The sequence below is a fragment of the Macrotis lagotis genome, chromosome 4 (genome assembly GCF_037893015.1).
Source record: "Macrotis lagotis isolate mMagLag1 chromosome 4, bilby.v1.9.chrom.fasta, whole genome shotgun sequence".
In the NCBI taxonomy this organism is placed as follows: domain Eukaryota; kingdom Metazoa; phylum Chordata; class Mammalia; order Peramelemorphia; family Peramelidae; genus Macrotis; species Macrotis lagotis.
In genome coordinates this window covers 20,236,045-20,253,163 of record NC_133661.1, presented here as the reverse complement: position 1 = coordinate 20,253,163, position 17,119 = coordinate 20,236,045, and the positions used below count along the sequence as shown (strand labels likewise).

General features: G+C 41.2%; 1 non-coding gene across 1 annotated transcript; it reads left to right on the top strand.

The window, feature by feature from the left end:
- Positions 1-5,196: 5,196 nt before the first annotated feature.
- Positions 5,197-5,304, top strand: LOC141523161 (U6 spliceosomal RNA). The gene has a single exon (XR_012478362.1). It is a non-coding gene; the product is annotated as a U6 spliceosomal RNA (small nuclear RNA).
- The last annotated feature ends 11,815 nt before the right edge of the window (positions 5,305-17,119 follow it).

Here is a 17,119-nt window from a genome sequence, read left to right as displayed (position 1 = left end):
TTTATTTAGGTTCAAAAGGTATTTAAGGAATGAATGAATGAATCTTACTGGCTCAAAATTCAATATAACAAGGATTTATTGAGTGTTTAATAATTATGCAAAAATCTGTGTTGAGTGCTGACTGGGGATACAAAGTCAATATATAAAATAGCCCCTGCCTCGCTGGAGCTTCTATTCTTCCTTGTGGCCAGTTTGGTCTCTGGTGCTAATTAAAGAGATAGAACTGGGGGGCAAGAGGGTAAACTAGCAAAGATTTTTGAGCAAAGTTGAGGTGAGGGAGTGTATAGACAGAGACAAGAAATTTCTCCTTCATGTCAAAGAAGAAAACCATGTTTGATATCAGCTGGGCTAACAATAGCAAAGCAGTTAGAAGTGGTTTTTTAAAAAAATTTGCCTTTGAATATTTTCTTTCTGATGTTTGCCTGTTTGCTTTGTATTACTAAGTAGACATGCTTGAGCTATTTTAATAAATACGTTCTATTTTTACCCAGAGTTGGGGCTTAGAAAGGCATGCCGAATTCTGATTTCATGGAAACCTAAAATGATAGAGTTAGGAAGATGCTGAGAGATCAGTTAATCCAAACTCTCATTTTGCAGTGAAAGGAACTGAGATCCAGCAAAGGGAAATGTCTAATGACATAGGATTATAGATTTAGAACTGGAAAGGACCTTAGAAGCCCTCCAATCCAAACCCTTCATTTTACAGGTGAAAAAACTGAGATTAAGGGTAGTTCAGTGACTTGCCCAGGTTCACCCAGCTATTGTGTCCAAGACAGGGTTGGAACTGAATCTTTCTGACTCTTAAGTCCAGAGCTATGTCTCCTACACAATACAGTCTCTTGCCTGATGTCACATAGCTTGTTAATATCAGAGTCAGAATTAGAATCCAGGTCTTCTCATCCCAAAGCTGGTGTTCTTACCACACCAGAAAGGGCATCTAAATACTGGGACTATGTGGGTGGATATAGCTTAATGGTTATCATTCAAGACTTTAAGATGGAGGACCTGGGGTCGAATCCTTCCATTGACCATGATGGATTACAATATTTTCTGTGCCTCAATTTCCTCATCTATGAATTTAGGATTTGGGTCTCTTTGGTCTTCAAAGTCCCATCCAACTCTAAATCAATAATGTTATAATAATAAGGAATCAAATCTGTATGTATGGCACTACTAGGTGGTGGAGTAGATAGAAAGATTGACTTAAGGTCAGTAAGACCTGACTTCCAATCCCGTCACAGGTATTTAAGAGCTATGTGACCCTGGGAAAGTGGTTAATCAGTCAACAAGAATTCCTCAAACATTTACTACTGTGCAAGATGCTGAAAAACAAATACAAGTCAAAAGAGTGGCTTTTTTTTAAGTTTGTTTGGTTTTTTTTGACAAGGCAAATGGGGTTAAATGGCTTGCCCAAGGCCACACAGCTAGGTAATTATTAAGTGTCTGAGGCTGGACTTGAACTCAGGTCCTCCGGACTCCAGGGCCGGTGCTCTATCCACTGTGCTACCTAGCTGCCCCCAAATGAGCAGCTTTCCCTGCTCTTGAGGACCTTACATTCCAATGGGGATGGCAACATATAAAAGACAGCTGAAGGGAGATGGGAGGGATGATGTCAGAGAATTCCTGGGAGCAGCTGAGTGAGAAATGAAGAGATGGTTGGTTTGGGCCCTTCCATAAATGGTGGAGTCATCCAAGATGGGAGGGATCTCAAAGGTAGAAACTACCTCCATGGGGCTGAAATGATCTGCCAACTTTCTGGGGAATGATGGAGAAACCTGAAGAGCAGTCAGGTGAGACATGAAAAGATGAGAAATGAAAGGCAAGTTACTCCATCCATACCAGCCTCAGTTTCTTTCTTTTCTTTTTCTTTTTTTTAGGTTTTTGCAAGGCAAATGGGGTTAAGTGGCTTGCCCAAGGCCACACAACAGGGTAATTATTAAGTATCTGAGGCTGGATTTGAACTCAGGTATTCCTGACTCCAGGGCCAGTGCTCTATCCACTGCACCACCCAGCCACCCCCTCAGTTTCTTTAGATGTAAGATGAAGGACTTGGACTCAATGACTTCTAAGTTATTTTTCAGTCCTAAACTCACGCTCTGATGACCCAGAAGCATAGGTGGACAAAGTGTATGTTTCTGGTGCACAAACATTATTGGGGAAATTCTTAGTTGGTTTACCACCCTACATGGTAAGGACATTTTGCTGGATATTGGGTGAGATCTGATTAATGCATGTGCTTCAAAGTGCTTCAGGCTAGGGGCAGCTAAGTGGTACAGAGGATAAAACATTGGCCCTGGAGTCAGGAGGACCTGAGTTCAAATTCGACCCCAGAAACATAATAATTACCTAGCTGTGTGACCTTGGGCAAGTCACTTAACCACATTGCCTTGTTAAAAAAAACTCCAAACAAACAAACAAACAAAACAAAGTGCTTCCAGGCTAGTTTTAAGAAACTCTCAAACCCTTGGGAGCTTTTCTGTGACTTCATCATATTTAATTCATGGATGTGAATTTACCACCCTTTTCTGATACTTTTCATGAGAACACATTTTGCCTCTCTTTGAATGCTCTAATCGGCTGTTCATTCCTTCTGGTGGATGAGTCAGGGACTACTTTCTGAAAAGAGTTTATTATTTGTCTGAGTGAAATATTCAAGGAAGAGTTGAGTCTGATCCATAAAATCAAGACTAGCCCTTCACTGCTAATGGCATCAGGAGATTCTTTTTTGAGATTATTTTTTTTGCAAGGCAAACGGGGTTAAGTGGCTTGCCCAAGGCCACACAGCTAGGGAATTATTAAGCGTCTGAGGCCGAATTTGAACCCAGGTACTCCTGACTCCAGGGCCGGTGCTCTACCCACTGCGGTACCTAGCTGCTCCAAATCGGAAGATTCTTGAACCAATCTTCAGTTTCACACAATCCACAAGCATTTATCAAAGGCCTACTATGTGATGTGTACAGTGGATGGCTGATCAAGATGGTGGCCTTTAGCAAAAGTGGGAGCCTAACAAGGTTTGGCCACAACTCTATGCATTCATTCTTTCAAGTAATCAGCTGACATACAAGTATTCATCACACAGAGGTGCCAAACTTCCAATCTAGTCACATGGGGAACAACATATAGGTGTAATCAAAATAGGCACAAGACAATCATAGGGTAGCTGGATCACCAAACTCTTCTTTCTATGTTCAAATTAGTATCAGACACTTTATTAGCTGTGACCTTGGGCAAGTCACTTAACCCTGTTTACCTTAGTTTCCTCATTTGGAAAGTAAACTTGAGGAGGAGGTAAACCCATTCCAGGATCTTGGAGTGACAAAGAGTTAGACATGACTGGAAATGACTGAATAACAAGGAAAATAAGAGAATTTGAGAGTACAAGTACCTGAACTTTTCAATGCCTAGGTTTTCCTTTTCCTCTGATATCTAGGCACATCATAATAAGTCATGTCCTCCAGGCCTGCCCAACTTTGGTCGTGCCCAGTTGAAGGGGCAGTCATTGGCTGGTTTGGCCTCCTTGAACAAACTGTAGGCTCCAAATGTAATACTATCTATGTAATTCTTTAAGGTTTTCAAGACAATAACATCTCATTTGATACTCACAACAACCTCTAGGTTGTTGATAACTGGGGAAACTGAGGAAAACAGAAGTTAAACAACTTGCCCAGGGTCACCCACTAGTAAGTGTCTGAGGAAGAATTTGACTTAGGTCTTCCTGACTCCAGGTCCAGTGCTCTCTGCACTGTAGAGAACCACAGGAGAGGGTAAAACCCCCCACTATGAAGTTAGGTCAGCACTAGCCCTTGGATGGGGGTTCAAAGATCTACTGAGGTTTGTTGACTTGACCAGGGTCACCTAGATAGTAAGTGTCACTCCAAGTTCCGCACTCTTCTTCTTAGGTTACCAGAATCCAAACTAAAAAATCTGGCCATAGACAAAATGATAGTAAGCAACAATTGACTTCCTTGATAATCAGTCCAAATTGGTCCACCTATAGGCTAGCTGTTGACCTTTTCTAAGAGTAATAGATTCAACAGACCCTAAAAGGCAAAGGGATTCTTTATAGCTGGGAAAATTGGTGCTTGCTGAAGAAGAGGTAGAAATCTCCACAGCCAGATATACAAAATAACTCCCTTCTGGTAAGAATGATTGATGGAGATCTCTCAGTTTTCTTATCTCCAGATCTTGAGGGAATATATTTATTGCTAGCATTTGTAAAAGGAAAGATATTAAACATGACTGATGGGGTCAGAAGGACTATTTATCCACTCTAGCCTATCATTCCACAAAGTGAGTATGGACACCGCCACTGAGTTACTTCAGACTATAATGGCTATTTGAATCAAGATACCGCTTGAACCAATGGACTGCTTACTCTAACCAGTCTCTTGGGTTATATCCATTACACAGATTGCGCTAACTTTTCCAGGTGAAAATCCTCAAATCCCTTGAATGTTTTTATGTGAACAAACTATTTTCTAGTTTCGTGTCTCCCCTTTCTCACCAGGGATGATGACTTTTTGAACCAGCTTGTAAGACTTTGTTTTTATTCCCATTCAATTGCACCTTATTAGGAAACAAAGCAGATGCACTATAATTGGGAAATGAAAAAATAAATTGTGGCCAAAAGAATGGACTGGACGGTTACTACAGGATAAGAAATGACAGATATGAGTTGAGTCAAAAGGAATGCAAATTGATACAAAGTCAAGTGAGAAGAGAACATGCCCAATTAGGACAACATAAATAGCCAGAACAACAGTAGCAAAAATGAAGCAAGTCTCCAGCATGTGAGATGAACTTAGCTCCCTTCTCTGCAGAGATGGACGCTATGGTTTTTATGGGATTTAATTGGTATTTTGACTCCGTTTACTAAACTATTGTTATTTTTACCTTTTCTTTCTTTCCTTTCCAGAATTTGTTTTCTTGATGGGGAGATTATAGTGAGAAATGAAAGCAATGAAAAACAAGATATCGATAGACTTTTTAAATCATATGATTAGTTTCAGGCCAATGCTCAAACCTGTCAAGGAATCTTTGTCATTCATCATGTTCTATCTCTCTCCCTCTCTCTCTGTCTCTCTGTCTCTCTCTGTCTCTCTCTCTGTCTCTCTCTGTCTCTCTCTCTCTCTCTCTCTCTCTCTCTCTCTCTCTCTCTCCCTGCTTTTTTTCATCTGCCAAATGGAGGGACATGGTGCCTACTCTGGCTATATCTATACTAAAATTGAAATGATCCAGAGAAGACTAGTAGCATTGCCCCCATAGAAGGATGACAAACACATTTGTGAAGTCCCCTGGAGTTTTAAGGCACTCACAAGATTCATGTAAATTTAACTACTTTTCTTCATGAATAAAGGAACATTTCAATTAACTGTGGAAAGCCGTGTAGTTTATTGTTGGGCTGTACCAATATACAATGATTTCATAATAGTAACCAACCCTAGGAGGAGGCAGAACTTGGATCTGTATCCCTTCTCTTTCCTGAGGGGAGCGTCTTAGCTCTGCACCCACAGATGGCAACGAGGTTCACTCTCGGAGGAGTATGATCAATACAGACAAGAGGAAATTATAACAAGAAGAGGAAATTACTTCTGTTCTTGTGTTCTTTTCGGAAACCCTTAAATGACTCCTTCAACCCCCACCTTGGAGACCTTGGGAAAATTACTTACAATTTCTGGTTGACTCATAATTAGTCTTTCTCCAAAAGGGGAGGTAGAAGGGGACTTCACTCAGAAGGTAAATCAGCACTAGGACAGCTTTTTATTTTCTTCATGCAAGAGAAATGCTTAGCACAAGAGATTAATAAGTATACTTTGAGATTTCAATAAGCTATAACTTATAATTACTATGATTACCCAAGAGGTTGAGGCTTAAAATGACTCAACATGAATCACCCTGGGGTACTGCTGAACTGACATTTCACCTTTGTCTCAACTTTGCACTGTTCAAACAAATTCCCTGAACCTCACGACTTCTAACAACCTAGGTCAGTACGGAGGCTCATTCTTCTGAGAGTGACCATCATTCTGATCTAGAAACTTTTCTTATTGCTAGTCAGCTCCAATGAAATGACTCAGCTCCAGAATGTCCAACCCACAAGGTTACGTCTGAGGATTGGCAAATATTTCTCAGGATTGTGATTAAGTCACCACTGTGCGGGGTAGGAGCACCAAAAAGGGATCTGCTAAGCCAACCCTTGAGTTTTATCTGCTGGTTCTTGAAGTTCAACAATTCTTCCAAAGTGGAAGAAATGTGACCTTTCCCTTGCCCCTCACAGGAAGTTGGTGGGAGTAGGAAGCTACTTGGCAAAGATTGATTTGAAGGATGATGGCCTTGAAGGAAAGTTGGGACTCTTTTTTAAGTCCACTGAATGACCTCCTAGGCTGGTAGCCAGTATTCTCTGACATTGCTTTCATTAAACTTTTATCCCCCATTGTGTTGATATAGGATGAGGAATCAACAAGCCATTCCTTCCCCCAGGATTTGCTCCATCACGCCAAAGTACCAAGTTCTCAAATCTCAAGGCACATGGAAGTGACTAGGTTGCAGACTCAGTATTCCATGAGGTTTACTTTAATCCAATCCACACTGCAATAATAAAGATATTATCTCCTTTAATTTCCAAATATAGTGTTCTTCCACTAAATAATGAAGAGGATACTCATGAAGAACTGGATAAAATAATAAAAATCCATTTGGAGAAATAAAAAGTCTAAAATTCTCAGGAAATAATGGGGGGGGGTAGGTTAAAATGAAGGAAATAAAACTTTACCAGAGTTCAACCTATATTATAAAGGAATGATCATTTAAACAGTTTGGTACCGTAAATAAAATAGGAAAATCAATCAATGTAGCAGGTGAGCTAAGCAAGAATAAGACTAAATCAAAAACAGAAGCCAAACATTGAATAAATCTAAGAACATAAAATATCAGAGGAAAGAACCTGAGACTCAGAGAAATGATTAATTCAAGGTCGGTAAGTGGCTGAGCCAAGACTGGAATGGAACCTGTGACTCCAAGTTCAGTACCAGGCTGACTCTCAAAGGCTACTCTGGATAAAATGGCAATGCTTAAAATTGAAGATACCATAACGCAAATAGTGTGCTGGAAAGTTCAGTTGGATGTTATGTTAAAGCTTTGTTCTTAGGCAGCTAGATGACTCCGAGGATAGAGTGTTGTACCTGGAATCAAGAGGACAAGGATCTGTGTTCAAATTCAGCCTTAGACAATTGCTAGCTGTGTAATCCTGGGCAAGGAACTTTAATGCTGATTGCCATCCACCCCGGAAAAAAAGTTTTGTTCCTTTTCAGAATCATTTCGGAGGTAACCAGTTAAGGAAGGAAAAAGCTTCTGAATAGGCCAGTAATACAATTACTGAAGTTCAGATCTGGAGGGTGAGCCCTGAGGGGTCATCTTGAGCACCCAGTCTATGGACAAGGATTCTGTCAGCAACATCCCTGACCATTGTTCATCCAGCCTCTCCTTGAAGTAAGCGCATGGGTCTTAGTACCATAAGGGATCACAGAAATAAGTCAGAATAACCACTTAATTTTACAGAGTGGGGGGGGGAATGGAAATCCAGAGAGCAAAAGGAATTAGCAAATTCCAGAAGGAATGAGTGCAAATCGTTCTAAATCTATGAGTCTATAATCCGAACTCAGAATCCAACGTTCTTTCAAATCCTCTATTGTTGCTCAGTCATTTTCATGACTGTTCTACTCGCCTTGACCCCACTGGGGCTTTTCTTGACAGAGATACTATAGCAGCTTGCCATTTCCTTCTCCAGCTAATTTGACAGAAGGGGAAACTGAGGCAAAAGGGGTTAAGTGACTTGCCTAGGGTCACACAGCTAGTAAATGTGCTGGATGTGAATTCAGATCTTCCTGACCCCAGGTCCAGGGCTCTATTCACTAGACCACCAAATCCTCCAAACTTTCTTTCATCTCCCCATGACTTGGCATGCACTCATTCTCCTTGGTGCCCTTGTTGTTCTCTGCAGCACTCTCCCTCCCTCCCCACATCCAAGACTCAACAGACACAAGATGTCCCTGGATCTCCTCTCGCTCTATTGTAACGGTGTTCTCAGCCTCCTCTATAGTCCTTGAAGTGGGTGAGCCTCTCTATAGCTCTTTGGTCCTCTTCTCAGTTCTACAAATTGTTATCATGTGCTGATCTCAGCCATTTCCATAGCTTTAGCCATACAGCTCCTTAGGATCAGAATCTCTGAGCTGGAAGGACCTTGGAGAATATTTGCCCTAATGTATACCTGGCTGAAAAATCTCCTCTTGTTTCTTGATAATATGTCAGTCATCTTCTGGCTGAAGCCCGAAAGTGAGGCAGAACTTACTATCTTAAGAGACAGACCATTTCACTATGGGGAAGCTCTAAAAAGTAGCCAGGTGATCTTTCTATCAATCTTAAATTTGCCTCTCTAAATTTCCATCTATTGCTTTTTTTCTCTGTCTCTAGGTGCCAAGCAAATAATATAATCCCTCTGTTAGGTGACCAACTTGCAAATACTTGAAGGCAATGATTGATCTCCCTACCATGCAGCCTTCTCTTCTTCAGGCTAAACATGCCCAGTTCATTGACTAGATTCTCTTATGATATTGTCTCAAAGGCCAATTTAGTGACTATCTCCAGCTTACTTGTACCTTCCCTAAGATGTGGTTTCCAGACCTAAACACCATACTCAGATGTGGCCAGGATTCAGTACAGAGAGAGATTCACCTCCCCACTGAAGAATACTGTAACTGTCATAGCTTCATCTAGATTACATTAGTTTTGGTAGAATATCACCCAATTAACTCAGTTAACTTCCCACAAAAATCCCCAGATCTTTATTAGATGAAATATAATCTAGATGTTTTTGGTGCTCCCATCCCCACTCTTCCCTCATTCCACCATTAATAATGTTTTCCCTCTAAGATTATCTCCAATTTAAATATATATGTTTATAGTATCTGTATCTCCCTATTTTGCACCTACTTGGTTGTATGTTCTCTTCCCTTTAGAATATGAGCTCCTTAAGGGCAGGGATTATTTTTCTTTCTCTTTGTGTCACCAGCATAAAAATATGTTTAGTAAATTATTACTGAATTGTCTTGCCCTACCTCATGCTACTCTCATTGTGAACTTCAGTAGAGGATTTCACATTTACTCCTATTAGCAGCTCCTTTGAAATATAAAAAGAATTATTTTTTGGAAGAGTGATTATTTAAGTTACTGAAAAGAAAATGTTAAGGTGCCCAAGATCAAGGACAGATTCCTGGGGAGTTCTTGACATTAGAAACCATCTTCCAGGTTGATATTAACCATTAATGATTATTTTGGGGGGAAGTATAGAATCTCAGAATTTGACAGGCCAGCTAATCCCAATTATATCTGAGCAAGAATCCTCTCTATATTATGGGAAGTAGTGAGGGAAGGACAGAGATAATGAGTTCCATCTTGGAAATTGTGAGTTTTAGAATCCCTTTGTGACATTCAGCTGCAGATGGACATAAGCCAGAAGGGTCTATGAAGATGCATGAATTCAGGGGTAAGGGCAAATGGAGAATAGATCTCCCACCCAAAGGTGTAGCTAGTACAGGGTGACTTGGGCTTTGCTTCAAATAAGTTGCAACTGGGCTGCTAGGTGGCGCAGTAGATAAAGTACCGGCCCTGGAGTCAAGAGTACCTGAGTTCAAATCCAGCTTCAGACACTTAATAATGACCTAGCTGTGTGGCCTTGGGCAAGCCACTTAACCCTACTGCCTTATAAAGAACTAAATAAAAAAAAAAGTTGCAACTCACTGAGCTCTCTAGTATTTAGCAAACATGGAGAAAGTTCTGTCAATAATACATTGCTTCCTTCTGCTTATTTCTTCTGCCTGACATTTTGTTTCCTTTAGAAAAGGAAATGTTATTGCTTAGCTTGTTTCTTCTAAAATGCCAAAACTTTTCAATTAGGTCAAAGCAAAGAAGGGAAAAAAAAACATTCATGATGTTCTGAACCGGAATCTCATTTCCAGACTTTCGATATGCTTGTCAACATTTCACACCCTCTGGCCAGGCCATGGTTCCTGCCTCTTTCTTTCTCTCTGTGGGAGTGGATATTCCTCCTGTGAAATCTACTGAAATGGCAGGGAGAAAAATGTCCTTCTCAATAGGGCTGAGCAGTAATTAAGTTTTGTGATGAATTTCAGACTAAAAACTGATAGCTAATATTCTATTCAACATAATCCTTTTAAATAGCATTAACTGAATGAACCTGATAAACACTTTGAAAAATCACTGACTCTTTCTTTATCCTTCCAGACCCAAGATTCATTTCCCTTCTCTTTACCTAGCTTGGTCAATGGTCAGGATGTTCTCTCATTTCTATTCATTCTTTTTATTATATTCACAACGTGTTTGTACAGTCTCATTCCTTGGCTCAGCTTTGTAATTAGATGAAGGGATGAAAATAACTTAAATGAATCCCCAGTTTTCTTTAGATAAAAATAGACCACTGGAGTCTTCTTCCTAAAAGGAAAAATTACAGGGATGTTTAAGAAGCATTTTGGTCTGAAATTGGAGCCTGAAGAGGGGCAGATGCTTCCAAATGATAATCAGAACCTTGATTTAGACTGTTTCTTTGGCTGCAAGATCATCTCTTAAGATAACTAATATAATGAAGTTGGCAAATCAACAAGAAAAAAGCACAGTGCTTCTAATTCCTGGAGAGTAGAACATTAACACGCTTTCTTTAATTTCCCATCATCAAGGGGAAGATCCCAACTCCTCTTCATATTACAAGGGGGTCTCTGTCATTTTCTGTGGTCCCCTAGCAGTCTACATTTTGGGAATAAGCTTGTTCTTCAGAAGAAAGAAGCATAACCTATCCCTAAACTCAAACCCATCCCTAAACTGTCTCGATTACTAGCATGAGTCAAAACATATACTTTCCTGTCATGATTATCATCATCAACATCATCATCAGAACAAATCATATTCATAAAGGACCTTAATGTTTGCAAAATATTTTATATACAGGTAAGGGAAATTGAAGTTCATAAAAAATCAAAAGACTTGCTTAAGGCTAAATAGCCAGAAATTATCTCATGGGCAGCTAGATGGCTCGGTGGATAGATTGTCAGACCTAGAGTTCAAATCCAGACTCAAACACTTATTAGTTCTATAACCCCAGGCAGGTCACTAAAGAAGGAAATGGCAAACCACTAGTATCTTTGCCAAAAAAAACCCAAATAGGGTCACGAAGAGTCTGAGAGGACTGAAACAATTGAATAAGAACAGCAAATTATCCCACAGCTAGTAAGTGAGAATAAGAATCCAGGCTAAGCTAGGGTGAAACATCAGAGCTGGGACTTCATTAAATGAATGAATGAATACTATGTGCAAAATACCGCACAGTGTTGGGGTACAAAGAGAGTATCAGTGACAGCCCCTCCTCTGAAGGAGCCTCTGTTTTAATAGGATTTGAATATTCAAGGACATTCACTAAAGAAAAGATTTACTCCAACAAAACATGGTTCTCTTCCCACAAAGTTTTCTCATGTCTGTTCCATGGGATATCAGAGATGGGCTGGAAAGTACCTTGGAGAGCAACGATTCTATTTTATGATTTCTTAATAAGCCAAAGATAACTTGTTTCCCTTCAGCCTCTGATTATCAACATAAATGCAGGAGAAGGGCCTTTAATAAAAGTGTTTGACATTAACCCGCAGGATGTCCAGTACTGAGCATAATGGAAGAAGAATTTCTTATAGATATTGAGATTTTGCAGGAGTTCCTGTTGGCATATCGAAACAGAAAGAATACTAGTCTATGTAGGGGCGGCTAGGTGGCATAGTGGATACGGCCTTGGAGTCAGGAGTACCTGGGTTCAAATCCGGTCTCAGACACTTAATAATTACCTAGCTGTGTGGCCTTGGGCAAGCCACTTAACCCCATTTGCCTTGCAAAAACCTAAAAAAGAAAAAAAAAGAATACTAGTCTATGCCTGCAAAACCTGGGGTTGTCATCCTCCAGAATATTACTGGTCATGCTAATAGCTAGGAGACCATGGATAAGTCCCCTTGCCTGTCCTGGTCTCAGTTTCCTTCTTTGAAAAATGATCAAGATGTGACTGTTGCTCTTCAAGGTCCTTCTTAGCTCTGACATCCTGTGATGGACTTGGCAAGTCACCAGCTCATAAACATTCCTTTGAAAGGAAAACTGGGTCCAAATTTCATACTTATACTAACTAACTGGGCAGTTTTTAAGCAAATCACTTCCCTTGATGGATCTCAGTTTCCTCATGTCTAAATTGGAGGCTCCAAGATGCCTCAGTTCCAGGGACCCTGCCCTTCTGGCATCCCCCACACTGGTAAATAATAGGCCCATTGAATCCCAGAGTGATGATCATTGGCCTTTATGTACTATACACTGGAACATCTATGATCAATGGAATCTGCCACTGGATGGGGAAAGTCATACTTTTCTTATCCCCTACCCAAATCAAAGGCGATGAGAACTGAGTGAGAGGGCAGCCCTTTCTCAGGAGGAAGTCCATCTATAACTGTCCCTCTGGCAGAGAAGAGAGAAATTTAGTGAGTCAAGTCACTTTTATTCCCCAGACTGCCTTTTGTGTGCCCGACGCCAGAGTGGCTCCATGGTCTGCTCTCATTAAGGGAGAGCAGAGGCTAGAGGAGCTTTGTTGCTAGAACACAAAGCCCCCTAACCTTTGTTGGCTTCCAAACTTCAATCCCCCACAGCATGCCAAGGCCCCATGGCAAGGTTTACAGGCAAGCAGAAGCTGCAGAGGGCAACCTGGGCAGAGAGAAACAGTACATCTGCCCACAGTCCCACCTCCAGATTGCCTAGAGGCTTCTAAGCAGAGGTCTAAGCATGGGTTTTTATAATTTGAGTCCTCAGAAGGGCAGAACAGTACCAAGTGCAGAAGGACTGTGGATTGTTCCACTCCTCACTTTTGAAGAGCTATTTATTACTTGGCGACCTTCAAAAGAACACAAAGTCCCTGTTCTGAGGACCTCCCCAAACCCATTCCCTGATATTGCTCATTCAGAGCCAGCAATCTCCTTTCAAAGGGAAAATGAGTGATGCTGGCCTACCCTGCAGTTAGAGATCTGCTGATGGACAGATATAGAAAAGCAGAATTAGGCAACAGAAAAGAAAGCCCATGCTTAGAAAGGGCATCATAACTCGGGGGAAAGTCTTAGGAAGCAAGAAACTGGATTTGGCTAAGAGCTAGGGTTTCCCACCATCCCTTACTTGAAGTAAGGGGAGGATGGGAGGCCAGTTCTTTCACAAACCTCTCTTTTTTTCTTCAAAGCTTTTATTTCACTTGGAAAAAAGATTTCTATTAGTGACTAGGAAATCATTTTAGCATCCCTCTGTTCCCCAGCTGGTTCTGCCTAATGGGTATCCTTATCTGTAGTCCCTCTGCTCTCCAGGGCATCCTTCACTATATCTTCTTAATGGGCAGACCTGGCCACTTCATTCTCCTGCTCAGAAACCTATAGAGATACCCTCTGGTTCTAGGATAAAATATAAAGCCCCAAATCTGGCTTTTAAGGCTCTTCCCAGGCTGACTCCTAACCACTTTCTTACCTTGATTTGATATTCCTCCTCTTCTTAAACTCATGTTCCATGGATGAGTAGCCATTTATTTAACTCTTTGGGTCTTAGTTTCTTTATCTTGTTTTTTCTCCACCTCATCCCCTTCTTTTCTAAGTGTTTTTCTATAGAAGGGAGCATTAGAGCTGAACCTTAGGGAAATTAGGTGTTTGTTGATTGACTGAAGGCTGATTGAGTTATAGCCCAATCCTTCTTCTCCCCTAGTCTACAGAGCTCATGACCCCCTAGAGAGCCCATGCACTACCATGTTAGCATGGAAGCTGGAGGATGAGATTGAGATCTTTATTTGTTTGGGAGCAAAGGAAGGCTAGGAGCCCTTTACATGGAACCGAATTTAAAGATGTGAATGGAAGCATTTTTATAACAGAGCATTTCTATGACATTTCTGGAAACCACAATTTATCAAGTAACTGACCGGTAGCTGTAGACATTGGAGGAGCATTGGACAAATTGATCTTTAAAGATTCTGTTAACTTTAAAGCAGTTTTCCTAAATATTGATTCATATTGTTTGATGGTAGGACCAAAGGTCAAAGACATAATGATGACCCTGAGTTCAATGAAAGGGAGAATGTGATTTCTAACAGAGGGCCAGGGATGGGGGTCACATGACCTAGGAACCTGTTGACTTTCCTAGCAAAGCTCCTTGGATAGAGGGTACAATTCTACAACATCTTCCTGATTGAACAGGGCAGATCCTGCATTCCTTATGCACCTTTTATTTTCTTTTATCTTCACTGAGGGGTAAGAGAGAAGGGGAGGAAAGAGCCACTCATTCCCAGGCTGTGGGACCCACTGGAGTACCACACATTGTTAGGACTATAGAAATAAAGAATTGCCTGAATTTTGGCTTTGACCCAATTCAGGTATATTTTACACCTTGGGGTGAAACATCTGGATTTGGGAGATGAGTTTAGCTGTTTTCTTTTCCACTCTCATCAGAATTTTTGACTTCCTAATGACATCCTCTCATTTAGATGGTCAACAAACCATTGAACAATTCCAATCACAATGAAGACTGATCCTAGCACACAGCAGGCACTTAATAAATGCTTGCTGAATGAATGAAAAGTCAGATAGTGTAGGTTTCACCTCCATTAGGAATCTTAGGCTCCAAGAGGGCCCCAAGTTATTTGGTATCAGAAGCAAGATTCCAACTCAGGTCTTCCACATGCAATGCTCTTTCTAATGCACCACACTAACTTACTCCCCCCAAGAAGGACAAATGAGGGCAATCTCCCCCTCACTGTGTCCCCCTAGGTTTTGTACTTTGGAGGGCCATCCTAGTGACCATGAGGAGGGTAGTGGCTTGGGGATAAAGGAGGCAACTACTCCCAGCATCTACTGACCCATGTCAAAAGTTCGTCATAGGATCACACCTGAAGAGATCGTGAAGATCCAACTTAGCGCCTTCATTATATAGAGGAAGGAGTAGAGAAGAAGAGGGAAGGTAGGAAGTCCTTCCGGTGCCTTTTACTGATTTACGAATTTATGAAAGAATAGCACTGACAATGTCATTCATTTATCCAATGTATATTTATTAAGCACCTACTGTGTGCTAAGATTGAGATTGTTGCTATATTAATTGTTCTACTATGCCGGATCTAAGATATGACACCACTTATGACTTCAAATGTAAAAATAGGTCCCTTGGTGGCCTCATGGTACACAAAATCCCAGGGCTGGAATCAGGGGGAACTGAATTCACATCTACCTCAGACATTTTCTAGACCCATTCACCCCATCCCCTTCTTCATTATCATCTGTTGGTTGGCTGCCATCTTTCTCCTTCTACCTTTCTTGAGAAGTTTTTCTTTAGAATTCCCCTGGGCATGATACATGAATAGAAGCATCTAGACCTGTTACTACAAAGAAAACCCCTCACCCCAACCCATATCCATACCCATGACATATCACTGAGTTTCTGGTCCTACTTACAACTTGGAGTACCTGTCAAAGAGCAGGGATAAGGAGGAAGGGAAGGGGGAAAAATGGAGAGGAGAGAGCTCCAGGCATTGAGTTAGGATACTCATCCTTTTGAATTCAAATTTGATCTCAGATACTAGTTGTATGACCCTGGGCAAGTCATTTCATCCTGTTTGCCTCAGTTTCCTCATCTATCAGATGAGTTGGAGAAGGAAATGGTAAACCATGCCAAGAAAATCCCAAATGGGGTCATGGAAAGTCAGACATGACTGAAATGACCAAACAACAATAAAAAGTAAGGGAAGATAGATTTAAGATGCCATGGTTTTACTCAGATCCCCTACCTCCTGATAACTTTTGCTTACCTTTGTGCTGCCCACATGACTGCCAAGGTCCCAGGCAAGGGTCTTCAGACCCACTGATTCACCAACCCTGCTGCTTACTGCTCATCCTTTGGCTCCTGTACTTTTCGTGGGATCTGGGTAATAAATGTTCACAGTTGAAGGACAGTTATTTGATAAGCTGCAGTTTCCAGAAATGTCATAGGAATGATCTGAGAAGTTTCCATTATCATCTTTAAATTTAGTTCCATGGAAAGGACATATAGCCCTCTTTTGCTCCCAAAGATTTCAATCTCATCCTCCAGCTGCCCTGTTAAGATGGTGGTACATGGGCTCTCTAGGGGATCATTAGCTCTGTAGACTAGGAGAGAAGGGTTGGGCTGCAACTCAATCAGTCTTCAGTCAATCAACAAACACCCAGTTTCCCTGAGATTCAACTCTAATACTCCCTTCTACAGAAAAACCTTTAAAAAAACAAATGCTTCCAGTTTCCTATGCCTCCATAGTAAAATTACCCTGCATTTCTTTGTTTATGCCTTGCTGTCTCCTTAATAGAAAGTAAACTTCTTGAGGGCCAGAACCAATCCACTTTTGCCTTTCCATCCTTAGCAGCTGGGTCAGTGTGAGACTCTTGGGTATTTATTGGTTGATCAGGTACCTACTTGGGGGCAGCTAGGTGATGCAATGCATAGAGTTCTGGTCATGGAGCCAAAAGGACAGGAGTTCAAATCCAACCTTAGATCCTTGTCACTTACTAGCTGTGTTACCTTGGGCAAGTCACTTAATCCTGATTGTCTTTTATCCAGGGCCATCTCCAGTCATCCTGATTCATATCTGCCCACTGGACCCAAATGGTCCTGGAGGAGAAAGTCAGGTTGATGGCAACACAGTCCCTCCTCACTCAAATCCAATCATAGGCTTGTCATGGTTTCACCTCCCTGATGCTGTGATCTTTGGGAATGATGGACAAACTTCAATCAGGTACCTGATTTAGGAACACAAAGAATCAGACCCTGCTCCCTGAGAGCTCCTATTCCCCCTAGACACAGTACAAAGAGAAATTGCTTCCAGAGGAAAAAAAAAAGAACAAAGAAAAAAGACAGAGAACTTACTCTTTTTGTATCTAGGTCCCAACCAAACCCAAACCCTTGACCTGGTATAATTCACCGAGGGACAGGTGTGCTGACACTGCCTCAGGAGTCATGTCACCTTGCTCTGCTTTGGGCTTCTCTC